At 41.6% G+C, this 23,757-nt stretch overlaps 2 pseudogenes; both read right to left on the reverse strand.

Annotated features, from left to right (window-relative positions):
- Positions 1-1,909: 1,909 nt before the first annotated feature.
- On the reverse strand, positions 1,910-8,772 carry LOC130222098 (protein NLRC3-like; annotated as a pseudogene).
- Positions 8,773-13,419: 4,647 nt separating this feature from the next.
- LOC130222080 (protein NLRC3-like) lies at positions 13,420-23,552 on the reverse strand (annotated as a pseudogene).
- Between the last annotated feature and the right edge of the window lie 205 nt (positions 23,553-23,757).

The following is a 23,757-nucleotide window of genomic DNA, read 5'->3' on the forward strand; positions in this document are numbered from 1 at the left end:
TAATATTGTATAGTTTTCTATTAAAAAATATTAATTTGATGTCGGCGCCAGTGGTGTAGTGGTTAGTGCGTTGATGCATGCACTCCAGTGCTCACAGTTACCCCAGTTTGATTCCACCTCGCGGTCCTATGCCGATCCTTCCCCTCTCTCTGCTCCCCATGCTTTCCTGTCAATACTCTCTACTGTCCTGTCTAATAAAGGTGAAAAAAAAAAAAAAAAAAAAAAAATATATATATATATATATACATACCATCATTATACAATAACTTGCCCAATTACCCTAACCTGCCTAGTTAACCTAATTAACCTAGTTAAGCCTTTAAATGTCACTTTAAGCTGTATAGAAGTGTCTTGAAGAATATCTAGTCTAATATTATTTACTGTCATCATGACAAAGAGAAAATAAATCAGTTATTAGAGATGAGTTATTAACACTATTATGATTAGAAATGTGTTGAAGAAATCTGCTCTCTGTTAAACAAAAATTGGGGAAAAAATAAACAGGGGGCTAATAATTCTGACTTCAACTGTATATATATTTTAATTACTTTTCAGTGTCATGTTATTAGTTTGAGCTAATTAAATGCACATAATTTGCAAAAAAATGTAACAGACATCCTAACAACCTAAAAGTAAATAGATTTCAAAGGTTATCCCGTCAAAAAAAAATGCCAATGGACAAACAGCTGCTACATTTATACATTAAATAACTACAACGCACAAATGAAATGACATGTCAGAAATGAAAAATATGAAATTCTTAATGTGTGGAAGCTCTCAATCTGAAATTATTCAACTTCATATTTTAATAGTTATTTAATCCTCACAAACTTCGTCTAAATGCACTTCTTTGGTGAGGATCTGCTATCCTATATTATGTCAGTTTTAATAATTATATGAATATATTAAGTCATTCTTCAAAATATGCATCAGTGCACCAAGAGAACCTAATGTAACATTCCTGAATGCCACTATAATCATCTTTACACTCTTTAAATTTGTATTTTATATATAATTATAATATATATATATATATATATATATATATATATATATATATATATATATATATATATATATATATATATATATATATATATATATATATATATATATATATATATATATATATATATTAGATTAGATTCAACTTTATTGTCATTACACATGTACAAGTACAAGGCAACGAAATGCAGTTTCGGTCTAACCAGCAGTGCAATAGCAGTAAGTGCAGGATACAGGTATAAGTTATAAAGTGCAGTTATAGAAAAACTATGGTGATATTTACAGATGGATGTACTATCAACATTATATACAGGTTGTATTAGCTATGAACAGCTTTACAATAAATGAATATATGTACAGGATGCTATTAATAATCAGGAGTGGCAGATAGATAAACAATTACAAGTGTTCATGTGCAGTGGGTATGTCCAGTTCAGATAAGTGAATCAGTGCAATGTGGTGCAATGAATATGTGCAAACTTTAAATGTGCAAGTGTTAAATAGTGCAGTGATTGTGAGGAGTATAAGTTAGAGGAGTGTGGGGGGTGTATCGGGGGGGCAAAAGAGTCAGTGAGGGGCATATAGATATATAGATATTTGTGTGTGTGTGTGTGTGTGTGTGTGTGTGTGTGTGTGTGCGTGTGTGTGTGTGTGTATTTCTCACGGTAAGTAATGCTATACAGTAAGTGGCTATACGATAAACCCTGTATGATTTAAAATACTGGCATCATGAAATGTTTTACTGGTTTATAGGGGAAAATTATGATGTAAATATGACAACCGCAGCTCCTTTATCCTACAGCAAATAGATTGAACTTTTCAGTGCATTAAATTACAAATTACTTAATTAATAAAATATATTTTTTCTGAAATATAAGTGTATAAAAATATATTTGTGACATCTAAATTGTTTTCCACAGCATGTTATTAAATCTGCCACAGAGACACTGCAGAATCGGGATAAACTCTGAATCCAGCATGGATCGCATCAGTGAATGTGGTGTTGAATGTGTGTAAGTGTGTGAACGTGTCTGTGTCAGAGACACTGTAGAAAGACAGAGAGCCAGCCGGCCAATCCAGATAGACACCTATTCTATTAGATAAAGATTTGACCGATAAGGTTTGGCTCTTATTATTGTGCCAAACAGTGAACCCATTAGACCAGTACACACTCCAGGATTTGTCACTGTACCCAAACCAACAGTCATTCCCTCCTTTCTTGTTGATACCCTTATATGCCACCGCAATATCAAGACCCGTCCCATTTCGTTCAGACTCCCAGTAACAGCGTCCAGTCAGACTCTCTTTACACAGAACCTGCTCCTGTTGATCAAATCTGTCTGGATGATCAGGATACGGCTGAGGATCTTTCACATGCACTGCCTTTCTGTTTCCATCAGACAGGATGAGTTGATTGTGTGCTGTGTTTGGATCCAATGTGAGAGCAACTGCATCTGAACACAAGGAGAGACGTTAGAACTACTGTGTATGCATCTAAGACAAACACAGGAGTTTAAACAGTGTTTGCCCCCTTTTTTGTGCATGTTTGTCAGATCATCAAAAAATGTTAACATTGGTCAAAGATAACACATCATGCAGTATTAAAATGAAGTATTTTTTATTATTAAAAGAAATCAAAATAAACTACATAGCCGTGTGTGAAAAAGTATTTGCTTCCTAAACCTAATAACTGCTTGGGCCACCTTTAACAATAACAACTGCAATCAAGCATGTTTAATAACTTACAATGAGTCTGTTACAACGCTGTGGAAGAATTGTGGTCCCCAAGCAGCAAAACCATCACACTAGCCCCAGACCATCACACTACCACCACCATGTTTACTGTAGGTATAAAGTTCTCTTTCTGAAATGCAGTGTTATTTTGAGGCCATAATGGGACACACATCTTCCATAAACTTCAACTGTTGTCTCATCAGAGTATTTAAGTATATAAGTCTTGGGGACCATCAAGATGTTTTCTGGCAAAACTAAAATGAGTCTTTATGTTCTTGCTCAGCAGTGGCTTTTGGTCTCCAAACAAACCATTTTTGCCCAGTCTCTTATGCCCAGTCATGGACACTCATCTTGACTGAGGCAAATGAGGCTTTAGATGTTGTTTTGGGGTCTTTTGTGACCTCTTGGATGAGGTGTTGCAGTGCTCTTGGGGTAAATCTGATCATCCGCCCACTCCTGGAAAGGTTCTCCACCATGTTTTGTAATTTGTAGATAATAGCTCTAACTGTAGTCACAAATCTTTTGAAACGGCTCTATAACATTTTCCAGACTGGTAGATCACAATTATTTCCCTTCACAAATTTATTAGGATCTCAGAGTGATGTTTGCAACCCAGGCTCATTCTGAAAACGTAGTCCCGAGGACGTTTCTGGAGACCGCGTTTGCAGTTTTTGGTTTCGCGAATCCGCGAGAGGCCTCTGTGTGCGCCTTTTTGGCTTCTCTGACGTCTCCCGCGAGTGCCGTTCGCGCCCGCACTGTTCTCGCATGAACCCACCCGAGGCCGCTGTCGAACGACCGTCTGTCTGTCCGACTGGCTGAATGATTGACTGGGCGACCCACCCTCCTCCTTCCCTGAACCCAACCAATTTTGCTGATCGACCCACCCGCCCTAAACCCAACCAACAATTTACAAAAGCAGTCCGGAAAAAGAAAAGCCTTGTCCGATTATTATTTTTTTACCACGTTTTCAGATTTTACCACACTCTCACCCTGTTATGAACCTCTTCGCTTTATTTCTTGGATTCTGTTTTAGTCTTACCTGATTTCCGGAACCACTCTTCCCTGGACTCGAACCCGGTCGTCGTCGTCAGCTCCCCTCTGCGTCTCGCGTCCGCCGACGTACAGGACGAGCTAACCGGACAAAGTAGTTGCAGCGGGAAAGCCCTCCACACGAAGGTAAGCGGTCAGCCGGCGAGCGCTAAAAGGAACAGCGTCATACCGCCCCACAGCGTTCGCCTAAAAACGAAATGCAGCCATACGTACCTCCGGCTACATAATTCGCAGTCTCCAGAAACGTCTTTGGGACTACGTTTTCAGAATGAGCCTGGGTTGGATGTTTAGCACTTGAGGATCTTTTGGTCTACTTTACTTTGTCGGGCAGGTCCTATTTAAGCCATTTCTTGATTGCAAACAGGTGTGGCAGTAGTCAAGTCTAGGTGTGGCTAGAGAAACTGAATTCCGGACAACTACATGATGTGTTGTCTTTGATTAATATTTAAATTTGTTTAATAATCTGCAACATTAAAGTGTGACAAACATGCAAAAAAGATTCAGAAGGGGCAAACTTTTTACACCATCTATATAGAGAGGTTTCAACCTGTAAATTTGTGAAAAAAAGGATGAAAGACCTACATTTTCTCAGTCCTTTTTTGATTCTTAAATGTCCTCCATGCTCCAAACTAGAAGAAGAAAACAATTAACTAAAAAAAGAAATATATATATATTTAAACTTACTTTTGATGATTCTCAGTGGTTTCATTTTGCATGTGAAAATGGCAGCATAGCCTAAATAACATCATAATTTTGCCTGCAGCATTCTAATGTCAGGATCTGTGATTTTATGAATTTAGTTTTTACATGTTATGGTTTTGTTTCTCCACTAGATGTCCTCATTTCTCCCCATGTGTTTGAGTTCAGTAATTACGTGATTGTTTTCACATGTGTCCTGTTATGTCTTGTGTATTTAAGTTGTCTAGTCCAGTGTATCCCAACTCTGTTCCTGAAGGCACACCAACAGTCCACATTTTCAACCTCTCCCTAATCAAACACACCTGAATCCTCTTATCATAACATCAGAAGAGACTCCAACACCTGAAGTTAATGGGTCAGATAACGGAGACATCCAAAATATGTACTGTTGGTGTGCCCCCAGGAACAGGGTTGGGAAACACTGGAGTCTCCCCTATTTTTTTGCTTGGTTATCGTGAGTCTTGTCCAGCTTTCTTAAAGTCTGTTTTTGTCAGAGTTCTATGCGACTTAGCCCTTTTCTTTGTTTTCTGGATGCATTTCTCCTGCTCTGGTTTTTTTCAGAGATATTTTGCCTGTTGGCCTTTTTGTTCCTCCGTTAACTAAGTCTTATCTTATCTCTGCATTTTTTTTTTTTTGGTTCCAAATCTGGATTTTTGTTTTTCATAATTAAATCTCTCACTGTGCAAGTACCATCGTGCTTCTGGGTTCATTATCGACCTGTGGCTGAGTGTTTAAGCACTCAGACTCTGACACTGGAGACCCGGGTTGAAACCCCGTCCCTGACATCTAAGGTTCTTCTGGTTCTGCTTTAGACCTGTATTTCATTTATAACACTGCAAAATTGCACTGTAGCCCAATCATCTTTAAAAGCAAAAAACTAAAAGTGTGCTAACTTGAGCATGATGCATAGCAGAATATCACAGGACACCACATTTCACACCTGTAAATCACTTCATAGCAATCTGAGAATGAAATTAAACCATTCAAAATGGTTCTGTGTTGTTTACTGTACCATATTATTGTGCATTATCCAACTAAAACATTTTTATTAAAGTAGGTATAGCCTACTAGAAAACTAATGTGTCAAAATGATGGGCAGCTTTCTGGTTTGCAATCATTGCTAAAAAAAAGTTCTGAAATTTCCAGCTGTTGGGACCACCGATCAGCATGAATGCACCACATGAGGTGCTGGATCCAGACCTGGGTTATAAGCCCTGATTGTAAGTAGTTTCAGTTAAGTTTAGATTATCCCTAATTAGCTTATAGCCTAAAAATATTTTCTGCATCTAGGCTATTTTGTGGTCTGCCAGTTACCACTGTGGATGACAGCTGCACACCTATGGCTATGCCACTGGTCACCATACATTATTAGATTAAAAGTTTTCATCATTAAAGCCATAAAAATATTGATTTCGCACATACTTGAGTTTCTGCAGTGTATAGTGTGGATCCTCCAGTGTGTGTTGGAGCAGCTGGACTCCTGATTGTCCTGGGTGATTGTAGCTCAGATCCAGCTCTCTCAGGTGTGAGGGGTTTAAACTCAGAGCTGAAGACAACAAACCACAGCCTTCCTCTGTTACCATACAGCCAGATAACCTGCAGACACACAAACCAGGGTGCAATCTCATATTGTATAGAATCACAAGCTGTAAATAATTCTGACAAAAAAGCAACTCAAACCTCAGTATCTCCAGCTGACAGTTTGGACTCTTCAGTCCATCAGAGAGCAGCTTCACTCCTGAATCCTGCAGGTCATTGTTACTCAGGTCCAGCTCTCTCAGGACACAGTTTGAGGATTGAAGAACTGACGACACAATTTCACAATCCTGAGCAGAGAGATTACAGCCAGCAAGACTGAAAGAAGAGCAGAACAAAATAATTTAAAACAAGCTACAAATACATAAGAAAAAAAAGTAACAATTAAACACTCACAGAGCTCTTGTGCAGTTGCTGACGGCTGGTATCAGTCTTCTTCTGCCCTCATCTGATGTGTTGTATTTCTGGAGCTCCAGCTCATCCAGCACCTCCTCTGACATCTGAAGCATGTAGGCGATTGTTGAGCAGTGAGCAGGAGAGAGTTTCTTCTCTGACTGTTTGTCTGATTTCACAAACTCCTGAATATCTCTGGACAGAGTCTGATCTTTCACTTCCAGCAGACAGAGGAACAGATTGATGGATCTTTCAGTGGAGAGTCCATGTCCATCTCTGATCTTCTCTTTAATGTACTGTGTGCTTCTCCTGATGCTCTCTGAGCTCTTCTCTGTGTGTGTCAGTAGATCCTGTAAGAGTCTCTGATTGGACTCCAGTGAGAGGCCCAGCAGGAACCGCAGGAACAGATCCAAATGACCACTCTTACCCTCAGTGGCTTTATCTACTGCTCTTCTCTGTAAATCATGCAGTGATTCTAAACATGCCTCTGTGGAGCAGGTTATGTGGTAGTTAAACACATAGAAAGCAGCGAGGAACTCCTGAACACTCAGATGGATGAAGCTGTAGACTTTTCTCTGATGAATCACTGATTCCTCCCTTAAAATCTCAGTGCAAATCCCAGAATACACTGAGGCGTCAGAGACGTCTATGCTGCTCTCAATCAGGTCCTCCTCATAGAACATCACATTGCCCTTCATCAGCTGTTTGAAAGCCACTTCAGCAAGTTTGACAATCACTTCTCTGTTGGACTGCAGGAGTTTCTCTGGATCTCTCTCTTCATACTTCTGATTCCTCATGTTGATCTGAATCAGCAGGAAGTGGATGTACATTTCAGTCAGAGTTTGAGGGATTTCTGCACTCAGATCTTCTTCCAGGAGCTTCTGAAGCACAGTGGATGAGATCCAGCAGAAGACGGGTATGTGGCACATGATGTGGAGGCTTCTTGCTCTTCTGATGTGTGAGATGATTCTGCTGGCTTGATGCTGCTCACTGATTCTCTTCCTGAAATATTCCTCCTTCTGAGGCTCAGTGAATCCCTGAATTTCTGTCAGACGCTTGATGTATTTGGAGGGGATCTGATTGGCTGCTGCTGGTCTGGAGGTGATCCAGATGAGAGCAGAGGGAAGCAGCTCTCCTTTCATCAGCTTTGACATCAACACAGCCACTGATGAAGTCTCAGTCACATCACAAACTTTCTGAGCGTCTGAAAACATCAGTGTGATTCTGCTTTCATCCAGACCATCAAAGATGAACACAACTTTACACTCCTCATAAATCTTGGGCTCCAGATCTTCAAGTTCAGGATGAAAGTCCAGCAGAAGTCTGTGAAGACTGTACTGATGATCTCTGATCAAGTTCAGCTCTCGAAATGGAAGCACAAACATGAAATCTACATCCTGATTGGCTTTTCCCTCGGCCCAGTCCAGAATGAACTTCTGCACAGAGACGGTTTTTCCGATTCCAGCGATGCCTTTAGTAAGAACAGTCTTGATTTGCTCTTTCTCCTCTTTAAAGATGTCATTGCAGTAGATTGGAGTGTGTTGTGAGTGTTTTGTTCTGGCTGTTTTCTCCATCTGTAAAACCTCATGTTCTTCATTCACTCCTTCACTCTCTCCCTCTATGATGTACAGCTGGGTGTAGATCCGGTTCAAGAGGGTTTTTTTCTCTTGGAGATTGTTTCCCTCAAATAATCTCTCATATTTGTTCCTTGTGTATTTTTTGTGTTGGTCTTTAATTCTCTGTAGTTTATTTTCCTCTGGTTCATCTTCAGTTTGTCTCTGTGTGTTACTCAGGCTGAAGTCAGAGGTCAGTGGTTGATCACTGAAGTTTTCAGGTGAAGATTTAGATCTCTTACTCCTCACAGAGCTACCGTTCGGTTCTGGAGAGTGTGGTTTCTCTCTCCTGCTGATTCATATAGAAAACAAATTAAAGCTTCCTTTCAAGCTTTAATTTTCCATTAACAAATAAGGAACACACATGCCAAAAAATCCTGTGATAAGTGCTGAAATACCTAGTTAAAGTAGTCGAATACAGACTATAATTTTAATTAATTTAAGACAGTGCAGAGAAATGTGGAGAGTCTTTTTACAAATATTATCAGAGAAAGACTTCATTGCATGTATATTATAGACATGTATTTGTACTCTGTAAAAAGTTACTTTACTTCAGACAAACTCTTTTGCGCATACTGATATGACCAGTGTCTTACCGGGGGTCAGAGGTCACTGATGCATCCCTGAGGGAAGGAGTTTTAAGAACCATGGGCCGATCACTCCTCACAGACACACAGCTTGATCCAGATGCAGATCCAGATCCAGAGTCCTCATCTTCACTCTTCTTTTGACTCATTTTAATGTTCAGCTTCTGTCTTACTGAAAGAGAACTGACATGCTGATTTTAGACACATTATGCAGAAACAGAAGTCTAGATACGATCTAAAATACATCTAAATGTGGAAGATTTAATGACAATTTAATGATTATCAACCCCATAATAACATCCAGGTCAAATAATTAAATAATTAATTAAATAATTAAATTAATTAAAACTATGTTAAAACTTATCCCTGATTGTAATTTTATTTAAAACACAGTTGGCTGAAACAGTTGTTTTGACTGGGTGGTGCGGTGGATCAGTGGTTGGCACTGTAAAGAGAAAATGCTCAAGCTTAACTTTTTGAGGAAGGTGCTTTTGTTGGCTGCTGTTTTCAAGTCTTTCAGATGAGATGGTAAACCGAGGTCCTGACTCTCTGTGGACCAATGGCACTTATGGTAAAGAGTAGGGGTGTAACCCCGGTATCCTGGCCAAATTCACTCCACCGGCCCTTACCCATCATGGCCTCTCAATCATCCTGTTCCACTGAATTGGTTCTATTATTGTCATACCACTCCAGCAATAGCTGGTATGTTTTGAGCGCACTGGCGCCGTTGTCCTGTGGCTGCCGTCACATCATCCAAGTGACCCCCCCCCCCCCAAAGACAATCAGAGGTGACACTTACACAACAACTTCCAACCACAAACCCAACCCAATATAACTTCTTTTTTTGATGTTTTATCCTACAGCACCCTCAAATCCAGCATAGTGATTGACAACAATTCACCTTTCAAACCAATTCCCGATAAGGAGTGTGTCTAAACCATAGACTGTAAAAGATATGGACGTAGTATCCGTGACGTCACTCATAGTTTTCTGAAGAGCACAAATGAAGCTACAATTGGGCGTGGCCAACCGGCACCATATTTTTCGCCCGTCATCGCACCAACCAGGGGGTAACCGAAAAAGGCCAAAGAGGCGGAGCATGAGCGAAGCTAAAGATGCCTGCTAGCATTTTAAGCTATTTAGATTGTATTAGATGGGCTTTTCTTTGGGAGAACACTTAATACTTCCTTACATGCGACTCGCTTGTGTTCTGACCACATGTGCTTGGCTGTACACTATATCAATAAAGTGTTTAGACTTTTAAAAACACTGTTGTAACACACTGAGCCACTAAACATCATTCTTATGATGTTTTTCTACAGAAGAAAAGTGCAAATTACTTCCTAATACTTCAAATATAGTCTGTGTTAGTAAATGCGAGCCACATAAAATAAAAATATGATGAATATGACGAGTTCAGTGGCTAATCCGCCAGAATCAGCTGAGGTGAAGTGACGGCGACCAGCGAGACCTAGCTGTCACTCAAGTGGCCACGCCCTTAATTATGCAGACCTAATATAAACTAAACAGATGAGTTATAAAAAAAATCACCCCCTCACAGTTGTCATGAAGGGTAATAATAGCTATATGAACCAAAACCGTTCTTTGTACCAGGCTGTAAACACCTATTTTTTTCTGCTGTAAAGTCGGCCATTTTTAAAGTGGGCTCAATAGAAATCTGCTCTATTATGGGAGGCAGGACTACAGGAATTTCAATGAATTGCAGTTTCAGTTAGTTCTGTATTAATTTAACGGGGGAGAGCGGGAGATTGCCGCTTAAATTTAAAAAAACACATGATAATATGTAAACATGTCCAGTTTGGCATTATTTATTAAAATCAGCATAACCAGTTAAGAAATAAATGAATCATTTGCTTCTCTTTATTAAATAACTATAGTATCATCAGAATAGCTCTCTCTCTCTCTCTCTCTCTCTCTCTCTCTCTGTATATATATATATATATATATATATATATATATATATATATATATATAATGTACGCAATCCACAGATAAGACAAAAACTTTCAATAACCTTAACCTGATCTGCAAGTCATATCTCATCCTTGTCAATAAACCATCCTAACTGCACTAATTCTGTAAATCTGCTGTATCATGACAACTGTACGGTTTTCTCATTGAACATTTTTACTATTTAACAAAACATATTTAATATATATATATATATATATATATATATATATATATATATATATATATATATAATACAATTGAACGTGTGTAGCCACATATCATTAAAACTACATCTGTCCTGTTTTTTTAAATAAATATTTGTTTAGGACTCTGTAAAACAAGCTGTCCATTCATAACAGCTTCGTGTGGTCATGGAAAACATCGGTTATCAGTCATATTATTCAAATTCTACACAAATGAACAGGGCCATATGCAAAAACTCAGACATATAGGGTCGAACTGATGCTTACCATTACAGGGTGAAGATATTGTAGAAGAAGGAAGGTGTTTTCCTTATAATAATAACCATATTAATTATTTGTATTATTATTATTACTACTACTAATAATAACAAAAATAATAATAAGTGTGGGCGTCATGGTGGCGCAGTGGGTAGCACTGTCACCTCACAGCAAGAAAGTCACTTGGTTCGAGCCCTGGCTGGGTCAGTTGGCGTTTCTGTGTGGAGATTGCACGTTCTCACCATGTTGGAATGGATTTCTTCCAGGTGCTCTGGTTTCCCCCACAATCCAAACACATGCGCTATAAGGGAATTGATGAACTACATTGGCTGTAGTGTATGAGTGTGACTGCAAAGTGTATGGGTGTTTCTGAGTGTTGGGTTGTGGCTGGAAGGGCATCCGCTGCGTAAAACATAGGCTCTGCTGGATAAGTTGGTGGTTCATTCCGCTGTGGCGATCCTTGATTAATAATGGGACTAAGCCGAAAAGAAAATGAATAATAAGTGATAACTAAATTACACAAAGAAACATAACACAGACATAGAAAAATCAAACCTATTTATTTTTTTCTGGTTATATAATATATATATATATAAATTCACTATTTCATTCTCTTCTTCCTCCATTTCTCCTGCATAAGAATCAACACGAAGAAGTGGATTCATTAAAATGTCTATTGCCTTTGTGCACAAGTACAAAAAATACTGATATAGTTTTAAATGTGGTAATTTATACACATGAATATGATGATTATACAAATGTAAAATGTATACATTCATCAGTTCAACCTTTCTTGACATAACGTAAAATGATTATTTAGTTGACCTCAAATAGCATGTGTCTAGATTAAAGCATGCTACCTAATTCATGATGTTTTATATATTAAACAAAGACAGCGGAACCAAAAAATGTTCTATACAAATGTCAAACATCAACCCTTTCGCCATTCAAATTGCTTTGTATAACTAAAAATATGATTAAATTACACATAAAAGAAATGAATAAAATAGCAGCACATTTTTACATGACGTGGTTATATGAAGAATAGGCTATTTGAACTTACCAGAAACTATATGTCTGTTCAGGCTTGTTGAGAGTAAAGCCACTAAACGGCGTCTCAAAGTCTTTTCACTATCAGTTCTACCTGGTTATGGGGTGTCGTCCTTATTTTTGAAACAGTATATGCAAAATCAATCTATTCTGCTCCCTCTAGTGGCGCACAGCATCATCACAGGTTCAACACTTCATTACAATGTCAATAATTACACAAGAAAAATAATTCATACATCTGTTTTGACTGTTTACTCAAAATGTGAACACTAAAAATGTAAAATCAACACGTCTCTACTGTAATCTACTTACCATAGACTGCAACTTACATAAATGAATTGTTTTAACATGCAAACGAGCGCATTATCTATTCATTTATGAATTTTTTTAATAATCATTCATTCATTCATTCAAATTCACTGTTGTTATGATTCTGTGATTCCATTCATAAGCATAAGATTAACAACTGTCCCAAACTGAAGTAGAAAGTTCAGTGAGGGCAAATTATATAGGCTGACACCAGGGATGTAGTCCTAAAAAATAGGTGGTGTACTATTACCCACCCAATCCAAATTTTAAAAGTAGACAAAGAAACGACGAAAGTCAATGTATCTTTGATTTATTTGATTGATTCGAGATATATATATATATATATAAACACACACACACTGTGGTTTGCTGACTAACTAAAAAACGAGTTCAGGAGCAGGATTCTGCCGCCATTTTTATATCAAATTTAAAGGGGACTGAGGCGATCATTTAGTAGTGTACAGGTAATCGCAAAGGTCTTAGGGGGCTGAATGGAAATATGGGAGGGCTAAAGCGACGCCCATGTTGTTTTACAATTTTACTTGAACGTTTCAGCGAGACTTCATTCAGCTGATTTGTTGTGATCTTCGAAAAACTCAAATACTCAATAGACAAAAATTAGGGAAGTCTAATCACCAAAACAAGCGAGTATAACGAGAGTGTGATCCACAGAAGTGGTAATACCCAAACAGGTCGTGGAAAAAAGTAGGCATACTGAGTATACGTGCGTATAGCAAAGACTACACCACTGGCTGACACACAAGAAAACCATGCATCCTGTGAATACACTAACACTGAAAATTGAGGTTTGCGTTCAGTTAAGCTGAAGAATCCTCATTACCATGTCACACATAATAAATATGCAAAACTGTGCAGAAAGCAGTGTGGACTGGTGTTTTCTTCAGCAATATGAGATTGTTGACACAATGAAGGTCACAGTTTATTTTGAGGAGCAAGTCCAACTATTTACTATGACTTTTGCCTCAAATAAACATGTAATTTGTTGCTTATTAACAGTTAGTGCAGTGCTGGCCAATGCGTTTGTTATTCTGGGTCTGCGTTTGTTATTCTGTGAGGAACTTCAGCAGGTTGTTAAATCTGACACAAAGACACTGACGATTTAGGATAAACCTTAAATCCTGTATAGATGTCTTCAGTGAATTTAGTGTTGAATGTGTGTAAGTGTGTGAGTGTGTGTGTGTCAGAGACGCTGTAGAAAGACAGATAGCCGGACGGCACGTCAACATACACTCCTATTCTATTAGTACGAGATGAAGGACCAAACACATCAATGCTCTTATTATTATACCAGACAGTGTAAACCTCATCACAGCAGTACAGATTCCAAGACTTTTCACTGCATATAAAACGACATTCGTTCACACTTTTCCTGTTGATCGCTTTATAAGCCACCCCTATAAGACCACATCCACTCCATTTCACCTCCCAGTAACAGCGTCCAGTCAGAGGCTCTTTACACAGAACCTGCTCCTGTTGATCAAATCTGTCTGGATGATCAGGATACGGCTGAGGTTCTGGCACATGTGTTGCCTTTCGATTCCCCTCAGACAGCTGAAGATGAGTGTGTGCTGTGTTTGGATCCAGTGTGAGAAAGCAGGCATCTGAACACAAAAAAAAGTAAGATAGTCTGAAATTATGAATTATGCACAGAAATTATGTCTGTATTTGTGTGTACTTACATTTTCTCAATCTAGATGTCATCCTGAAATGTCCTCCATGGTCCAATCTGAAAATTACAGAAACATACACACAGACAGACAGACATGGGTAGAATTAAAATTACATCACCTATGATGCCATGTGTGTAGTGGTGTCCCCTTTTTTGCAGAAATATTTCCATCCCTACTCTATCACTGTCTTTTTCAAGTAGGGGGGAGGGGTAGGGATAAGAAGTAGAATTGGTATTGGGACCAATTGACCCTTCGCAAAACCCGTCCCCCTTTTCACTCTCGAACATGCTTTCATAGTGCCTTGGCACTCCCCTATTTATTTGTGCACTCCTCAGGGAAATAGTGAATAATTTCTGTACAACAGAATAAACATTACATACTGACTTCAGGGAAAAAAAGCTGAAATAAAGGTCTGCGTTATGCATACGAGGGAAATATTCAGAATGTGAGCATAAATGAAAACAAAATAAAGGTTGTAGCTATAGCTTGTAGCAAAGTTCGATAGTTCGATATTGGGGGAAGAAGAAGACAGGGTCGGCGATTCAGGTAAGCAATATAGTTTTATTTTTAAATCAGTGCACAACACCCGTAGTGTGCGTGTGTGTGTGCTCTCTCCCTCTTCTCCCGGCTGCTCCTTCTGTTCTCCTTAAGAAGGTTGTCTCTCCGGCCCAATCACTAGAATAAACAGGTGTTATTTATTATTTCTGATTGGCCTGCTGATTAGCCGCCGGGCTCCAAGCCTGCTCTCCCCCCTCATTGGGTGTTCGATCATGCTTGCCTCTCCACATACCCCCACCGCCCGCCTCAGGCCGGGGAGCCGTCCGTTAGCGGGTAGTGAATTACATCCCCGTGCACACACCTTACCCTTACTGTGCGGCTCGTATCCAATGCCGGGTCTTGAAGCAGGCTTTGGTGGATGGAGGTTTGGTTGCACCCCGAATCCACCAAAGCTTGATATGTACCCCCTTTTATACTCACTGGTATCCGGTATAGCCCGTCGCGACCGGGGGCGACGATTGGCGTGGCGGGGACCCGAATCAGCGCACTCACCTCCTTCATGGAGCAGATTTGTGGTGTGCTATTCTCGCCCCCGCGGCGCCAATGCATCGGCCCAGCCCTTCTCACTATCCCCCCAGGGCCAGCAAGACCAACCGATTGAACCGGAGAGAGACCTGGCGCTGTCTGGGGAACCGCCAGGGGTCGTGGCTCCACCCCGCCGTCCGGATATGGACCCGCCCCTCTTGGGACGTTCGGCCGATCCGCCTCGGTGCACCGCCATCTGGGTGCTGGTGTGGGCGGTCCCCGCAGTCTGGGCCTGGGAACAGGAGGAGAGAGAGGGAGAGGGGGAGAAGAGAGAGAGGTTATTTCGCCGACCCTGGCCCTCGCCACCAGGTGATCCTCCGCCAGCCGGATGGCAGTCTCCAGATCCTCTGGCCGGTGGCACTGGACCCACTCCGATGTTCGGGAGGGGAGGCGGGTGATGAATTGCTCCAGCACCACGGCATCCACCAGCTGGTCGGTGGTCCGGCCATCCTTCACCAGCCATCTGCGGCAGGCGTCACGGAGCTGCTGAGCGAACACGAAGGACCGGCCACTGGCAGTCAGCTCCATGGAGCGGAAGAGCTGACGCTGCTCTTCCGGATTGCGGCCGGCCCGCTGGAGAACGGCTCGCTTCAGGTGAGCGTACTCCAGGAGATTCTGGGCCGGTAGCTGCTGCACGGCAATTTGGGCTTCGCCTGACAGCAGGGGGATAACTCTTACCGGCCACTCGGCCCGCGGCCAGCCACACGCCTCCGCCAACCTCTCGAAGAGGTTCAGGAACACTTCCGGGTCGTCCTCCGGTGCCATCTTCTGTAGCGAGATGGGAGGGTGGGCGGCAGATGTCGGAGCGGGCCGGATCTCCTGGGCCAGCAGACTCCGGATTAGCTCGCGGTCCTCCCGCTGGGCCTCTACGAGGACTTGGAAGCGTCTTTCCAGATTCTCTCTCAGCTCCCCCAGCGCATGGTGTTGTTGTTGGTGGAGGGCCGCGAGCGCCTGGATGACTTCCGCACATGGACTGGCAGACGGAGTAACCATTCTGGCAGCAAAGTTTCTTCTTCTTCCCGGGTTCCGGCACCACTGTAGCAAAGTTCGATATTGGGGGAAGAAGAAGACAGGGTCGGCGATTCAGGTAAGCAATATAGTTTTATTTTTAAATCAGTGCACAACACCCGTAGTGTGCGTGTGTGTGTGCTCTCTCCCTCTTCTCCCGGCTGCTCCTTCTGTTCTCCTTAAGAAGGTTGTCTCTCCGGCCCAATCACTAGAATAAACAGGTGTTATTTATTATTTCTGATTGGCCTGCTGATTAGCCGCCGGGCTCCAAGCCTGCTCTCCCCCCTCATTGGGTGTTCGATCATGCTTGCCTCTACACATAGCTAAAGTATAATAAGAGGAGGTTTGGATACAATGAAAACAAATTGATTCCCTAACACATAATTCACAATCGCAAAACACGCAAAGATATCTACCCAGCCTTCCTGTATACCTGATATCTGCATTGTAAGGCCTGAAGTAGCACATTTTCACAATGTTTCATGTCAATCTCTGATGTTACTACACTGTGCCTGCTTAGTCTAGCTGTTCTGCTTGTCTGAGAAAGTTGTGCGCTGTGACGGGAGCACAGAATATTGACATGATTAACCGGATCGCCTGTCAATTCTTTCTTTTTTTTGTTCCTACCTCTGGATCCACATGCCAAAATCATCTGCAGCTCCGGCTGATCAGATTCAAGACGTGTGTGATGTCTTCAATAACAGTATTAGCAATTTAGTGCAAAAAAACATATAATTGTCTTATTGTCCCACATACTTGAGTTTCTGCAGTGTGTAGTGTGGATCCTCCAGTGTGTGTTGGAGCAGCTGGACTCCTGATTGTCCTGGGTGATTGTAGCTCAGATCCAGCTCTCTCAGGTGTGAGGGGTTTGAACTCAGAGCTGAAGACACAAAACCACAGCCTTCCTCTGTCACCATACAGCCAGACAACCTGCAGAGACACACACAGATCATCTAAAGGTAAACAACTGTGAGTAATCTAAAAGTATGGAATCCCAACCTTTAAATAACCACAATATGAAACTCAAACCTCAGTATCTCCAGCTGACAGTTTGGACTCTTCAGTCCATCAGAGAGCAGCTTCACTCCTGAATCCTGCAGGTCATTGTTACTCAGGTCCAGCTCTCTCAGGACACAGTTTGAGGATTGAAGAACTGACGACACAATTTCACAATCCTGAGCAGAGAGATTACAGCCAGCAAGACTGAAAGAGAGGAAAACATATGAGAATTCAGGATCTATTAATACAACAGAAATTCCATTCAGAAAAGTCTCTTCACTGTAACACATCATTTAACACTCACAGAGCTCTTGTGCAGTTGCTGACGGCTGGTATCAGTCTTCTTCTGCCCTCATCTGATGTGTTGTATTTCTGGAGCTCCAGCTCATCCAGCACCTCCTCTGACATCTGAAGCATGTAGGCGATTGTTGAGCAGTGAGCAGGAGAGAGTTTCTTCTCTGACTGTTTGTCTGATTTCACAAACTCCTGAATCTCTCTGGACAGAGTCTGATCTTTCACTTCCAGCAGACAGAGGAACAGATTGATGGATCTTTCAGTGGAGAGTCCATGTCCATCTCTGATCTTCTCTTTAATGTACTGTGTGCTTCTCCTGATGCTCTCTGAGCTCTTCTCTGTGTGTGTCAGTAGATCCTGTAAGAGTCTCTGATTGGACTCCAGTGAGACGCCCAGCAGGAACCGCAGGAACAGATCCAGATGCCCATTCTCACTCTCAGTGGCTTTATCTACTGCTCTTCTCTGTAAATCATGCAGTGTATCTAAACATGCCTCTGTAGTGTTGCTTATGTGGTAGTAAAACACATAGAAAGCAGCAAGAAACTCCTGAACACTCAGATGGATGAAGCTGTAGACTTTCCTCTGATGAATCACAGATTCCTCCCTTAAAATCTCAGTGCAAATCCCAGAATACACTGAGGCATATGTTACGTCTATGCTGCTCTCAATCAGGTCCTCCTCACAGAACATCACATTGCCCTTCATCAGCTGTTTGAAAGCCACTTCAGCAAGTTTGACAATCACTTCTCTGTTGGACTGCAGGAGTTTCTCTGGATCTCTCTCTTCATACTTCTGATTCCTCATGTTGATCTGAATCAGCAGGAAGTGGATGTACATTTCAGTCAGAGTTTGAGGGATTTCTGCACTCAGATCTTCTTCCAGGAGCTTCTGAAGCACAGTGGATGAGATCCAGCAGAAGACGGGTATGTGGCACATGATGTGGAGGCTTCTTGCTCTTCTGATGTGTGAGATGATTCTGCTGGCTTGATGCTGCTCACCGATTCTCTTCCTGAAATATTCCTCCTTCTGAGGCTCAGTGAATCCCTGAATTTCTGTCAGACGCTTGATGTATTTGGAGGGGATCTGATTGGCTGCTGCTGGTCTGGAGGTGATCCAGATGAGAGCAGAGGGAAGCAGCTCTCCTTTCATCAGCTTTGACATCAACACAGCCACTGATGAAGTCTCAGTCACATCACAAACTTTCTGAGCGTCTGAAAACATCAGTGTGATTCTGCTTTCATCCAGACCATCAAAGATGAACACAACTTTACACTCCTCATAAATCTTGGGCTCCAGATCTTCAAGTTCAGGATGAAAGTCCAGCAGAAGTCTGTGAAGACTGTACTGATGATCTCTGATCAAGTTCAGCTCTCGAAATGGAAGCACAAACATGAAATCTACATCCTGATTGGCTTTTCCCTCGGCCCAGTCCTGAATGAACTTCTGCACAGAGACGGTTTTTCCGATTCCAGCGATGCCTTTAGTAAGAACAGTCTTGATTTGCTCTTTCTCCTCTTTAAAGATGTCATTGCAGTAGATTGGAGTGTGTTGTGAGTGTTTTGTTCTGGCTGTTTTCTCCATCTGTAAAACCTCATGTTCTTCATTCACTCCTTCACTCTCTTCCTCTATGATGTACAGCTGGGTGTAGATCCGGTTCAGGAGGGTTTGATTCTCCTGGAGTTTGTTTCCCTCAAATAATCTCTCATATTTGTTCTTCATGCTGGTTTTGTGCTGTTCTTTGACTCTCTGCAGGTCTCCAGTTTCTGTCTGAAGGGCTGTTTTTGTGTTCTGCCTGATGTGGATATGACTATGGGATATAGAGGATGACATTGATAAGATCATCTGTTGTATTTTCCCACTTAGAAAATGGAATTACTCAATAACATGACCAGATATTTTACAAAGGATATGACAGTCTGAGTAATGCTAAGGTCTAAAATTTATGGTAATGGTTACACACATTCAGTGTTAATTCATTACAGGAAAGTTTAAAAGTACAATTTTATACTAACGAAGGACCAGAATTCACTGGTTTATTGTTGGGCTCATAGACTTGTTAGTCCTTACAGATACACTCAAGAGTTCAGCTGATACTGATCTCTGTACTTTCCTTTTGTTGATACAGAAAATATGCTGACATTTTCTTATAATAATATTAAAATTGTTTTAAAAAGTTATTTATATATATACATATTGAATACCAATTATCAATCAGATGATGCATTACGCTGCTGTGCCGTAAGACAATCAGTTCTTCACAACACAATCAACAATCTCAGATCAGTTTATCCAGACATTTTAATCTGATTCATGAATTTGTTAGCTAAAGATCAGTTATCAAGATTAAAAGATCTAGGACCTGCCAAAACATCTTGGATTCTTTAATCGGGGTATGACCTCTGCAGTCCCGTAGGAGTCTCATGGGACCCAACACACTGAGTGCAGCACGGGACAGGATTTGTTGCATGAATGCGGGTGCGGCAGTAAGGTCCTCATGTATGTGCGGGTTACAGGAGAATTCGATTATTTGCAGGACTCCCACAATATGAAGATATCCTAAAATGTCTTTAATAAAAATCAAATACTCTACTGCACAAAAGCAACAAAAACAACTAAAGTAAAATCAAACAATTCCCAGGCACTGGGTCAGAAGCTAATTCTCACATGGTTTTTGGGTGTACAGTAACTAGGCTTCCAGTGCACTGTACGAGCTTTTAGAATTCGTGGTCACATACTCAATGCCACAGCCATATCACCCTGCAGCCCAAGAGCGGTCACTCACTAAACCTTAGCAGGGCTGAGCCTGGTCAGTATCTGGAGGGAAGACCACATGGGAAAACTAGGCTGCTGTTAGAAGTGGTGTTAGTGAGGCCAACAGGGGGCGCTCAACCTGGGGTCTGTGTCTTAATGCCCCAGTAAAGTGAAGGGGACACTATACGGTCAGTGGGCACATTCAGTTTATTTTTATTTATTTAGCTAAACATTAAAAACTGGCCCATATTTTTACTAGCATATAAGGATAACTTCTGTAGTATTGGGCAAAAAAATGTCTACCACATGTTCTAAAGCATTCATTCATTCATTATTTTTTACCGCTTTTCCGGGGCATTCCAGGTCATGGGGCAGCAGTCTTAGGAGAGAACCCATAACTTTCCTCCTCACAGAGCTCCTCACCCTATCCATAGGGGTGCGCCCTGCCACCCTGCAAAGGAAACTCATTTCGGCCGCTTGTATCCGAGATCTTGTCCTTTTGGTTGTGACCCAAAGCCCATGACCATAGTCGAGAGTAGGAACGTAGATTGACCGGTAAATCAAAAGCTTTGCCTTTCGGCTCAGCTCCTTTTTTACCACAACGGACCAGTTCATCGTCCACATTACTGCTGCCGCTCCACCAATCCGCCTGTCAATCTCACGCTCCATTTTTCCCTCACTCGTGAACAAAACCCTAAGATACTTGAACTCCTCCACCTGGGGTAAGGACTTTCCTCCAACCTGGAAATGGCAAACTACCTTTTTACGGTGGAGCACCATGGCCTCGGACTTGGAGGTGCTGATTCTCATCCCGGCTGCAACACACTCGGCAGCAAACCACCCCAGTGCATGCTGAAGGTCCATGTTCGATGAAGCCAACAGAACAACATCATCTACAAATAACAGAGATGAAATCCTGTGGTCCCCGAACTGGACCCCCTCCAGCCCAAGGCTGCACTTTGAAATTCTGTCCATAAAAATTGTGAACAGAATTGGTGACAAAGGGCAGCCCTGCCAGAGCTAAACTTGCACTGGAAACAAGTCTGACTTATTGCCGGCAATGTGCACCAGACTCCTACTCTGTTCATACAGAGACAAGACAGCCCTTAACAGAGCGCCTCTGACCCCATACTCCCCGAGCACCCTCCACAGAATGCCACGAGGGACACAAGTCAAATGCTTTTCTGTTTGACCACTTGAGAAATTAACCTTTACTATTATTTTTTTCCCATTGCAAAATTATTACCCTATTTCTGTTTATATATACTCAAAGGGGAAGAAAGTTAACAAATAAAAGCATAGCGGGAAGAAGAGGTGAAAATAAGGCTACTTCTGATTACCTGCAGGATTTTGCGGGCAGACTTGGGACAAAAACTGAACACTGCGGGTGGGAGCACGAGAAAATAATATTTATTTTTGAAGGAGCGGGACAGGATCTTTTGGTATGACTGAAAAAAAGCTGTCGAGCCTCGGCAGGGTCAGTTGGCGTTTCTGTGTGGAGTTTGCATGTTCTCCCTGCGTTTGCGTGGGTTTCCTCCGGGTGCTCCGGTTTCCCCCACAGTTTAAAGACATGCGGTACAGGTGAATTGGGTAGGCTAAATTGTCCATAGCGTATGTATGTGTGCGAATGAGTGTGTATGGGTTTCCCAGTGATGGGTTGTGGCGGGAAGGGCATCAGCTGCGTAAAACATATGCTGGATAAGTTGGCGGTTCATTCCGCTGTGGCGACCCCAGATTAATAAAGGGACTAAGCCCAAAAGAAAATGAATGAAAAAAGGTTGGTGTCTTACCTGTGGTCAGAGGTCACTGGAGCATCACTAAATGAAGGAGGTGGTTCAATGGAGCAGTCACTCTTCACAGACACACCACTGGGTTCTGGAGACGCTGATCTCTTTCTCTTCCTCTTGCTGAAAAATAACAGCATCAGAGTAGAGCAGAGATGAGTTTAAGAAAGAAGACAGACAAAACTACTGGATTCATTTAGATGCTTCTAGAAATGATGCATTGTCACAAAGTATGAAACTCCGACAGACTTATGCTAAACAGTTGGTTGATCAATCATTCAATCAATTAGGAACAGTGACAGAGAAGGTTCTGGAAACTGACTTGGATCAGCAATATTTATGAATTGTTTCGAACATTTGTTCATTTTCCTTTAGCTTAGTCTCTTTATTTATCAAGGGTTGCCACAGTGGAATGAACCGCCAATATCCAGCATATGTTTTACACAGCGGATTTCCTTCCAGCTGCAACCCAGTACTGGGAAACACCCATACATACTCATTTCTCACACACACACATACACACACACAAACACACACACACACACATACACGCACACACACACACGCACACACTACAGCCAATTTTGTCAATCAATTCCCCTATAGTGTATGTGTTTGGACTGTGGGGGAAACCGGAGCACCCGGAGGAAACCCACGCCAACATGGGGAGAACAAGCAAACTCCACACAGAAACACCAACTGATCCAGCCGAGTCTCGAACCAGTGAACCTCTTGCCGTGAGGCCACAGAGCTTACCACTGAGCCACCATTATGAATTGTTTATTTGCTGTTAATTTGTTTATTTTATCTTATCACAAAGGGGAAGCAAGTTTTAACAAACAACAATGTAGTGTGAAGACGCAGTGAACATGAAACTACTGATTTCCTGTAGGATTTTGTGGGCAGGAGTGGGCCAAAAACTGAAAACTGCGGGTGGGAGTGGGAGAAAATAATATTTATTTTTGCAGGAGCGGGCCAGAATCTTTTGGTATTACTGAAAAAAAGCTTGTGTCTAACCTGGGGTCAGAGGTCAATGGAGCATCACTAAATAAAGGAGGCGCATCAATAGACCAGTCACTCTTTACAGACACACCACTGGGTTCTGGAGACGCTGATCTCTTTCTCTGCCTCCTGCTGATAATGAAAAAATAACAGCATCAGAGTAGAGCAGAGATGAATTTAAGAAAGAAGACAGACAAAACTACTGGATTCATTTAGATGCTTCTAGAAATGATGCATTGTCAGAGAGAATGAAACTCCAATAAAGTTGGCTGATCAATCATTCGGTCAATTAGGAACAGTGACAGAGAAGGTTCTGGAAACTGACTTTGTGCTCTCTTTACTGGCATCATGACTTGGAACCTAAACTCCAGATATCAGCAATGTTTATGAATCGAACATATACAAAACCTTCATTAGCTTACCTGAGGTCTGAGGTCATTGTTGGATCACTAAGGGCAGAGGGCAGATTCTCTGTGGGTTCATCACAGCCTGATTCAGAGGAAGTGTCCTCCTTAGTGTCCATTTAAATTTTTCCTTAAAAAGATAAAGATGTTAACTAGAAATTTTGAAGTACAGTTTTATTATTTGTTTTGCTATTTATGTCTGGAACACATTAAATAACAAAACCCACCTCATTTTCAGATGTGTTCAGAAAGTCAGACTAGCATAACATCTTAAATGTGTGTCAGTATGCATCAGAATCTTATTCGCTGTCTGAAATGCTGTCATACTGC

The sequence above is a fragment of the Danio aesculapii genome, chromosome 1, assembly GCF_903798145.1.
Source record: "Danio aesculapii chromosome 1, fDanAes4.1, whole genome shotgun sequence".
NCBI classification, from domain to species: Eukaryota; Metazoa; Chordata; class Actinopteri; order Cypriniformes; family Danionidae; genus Danio; species Danio aesculapii.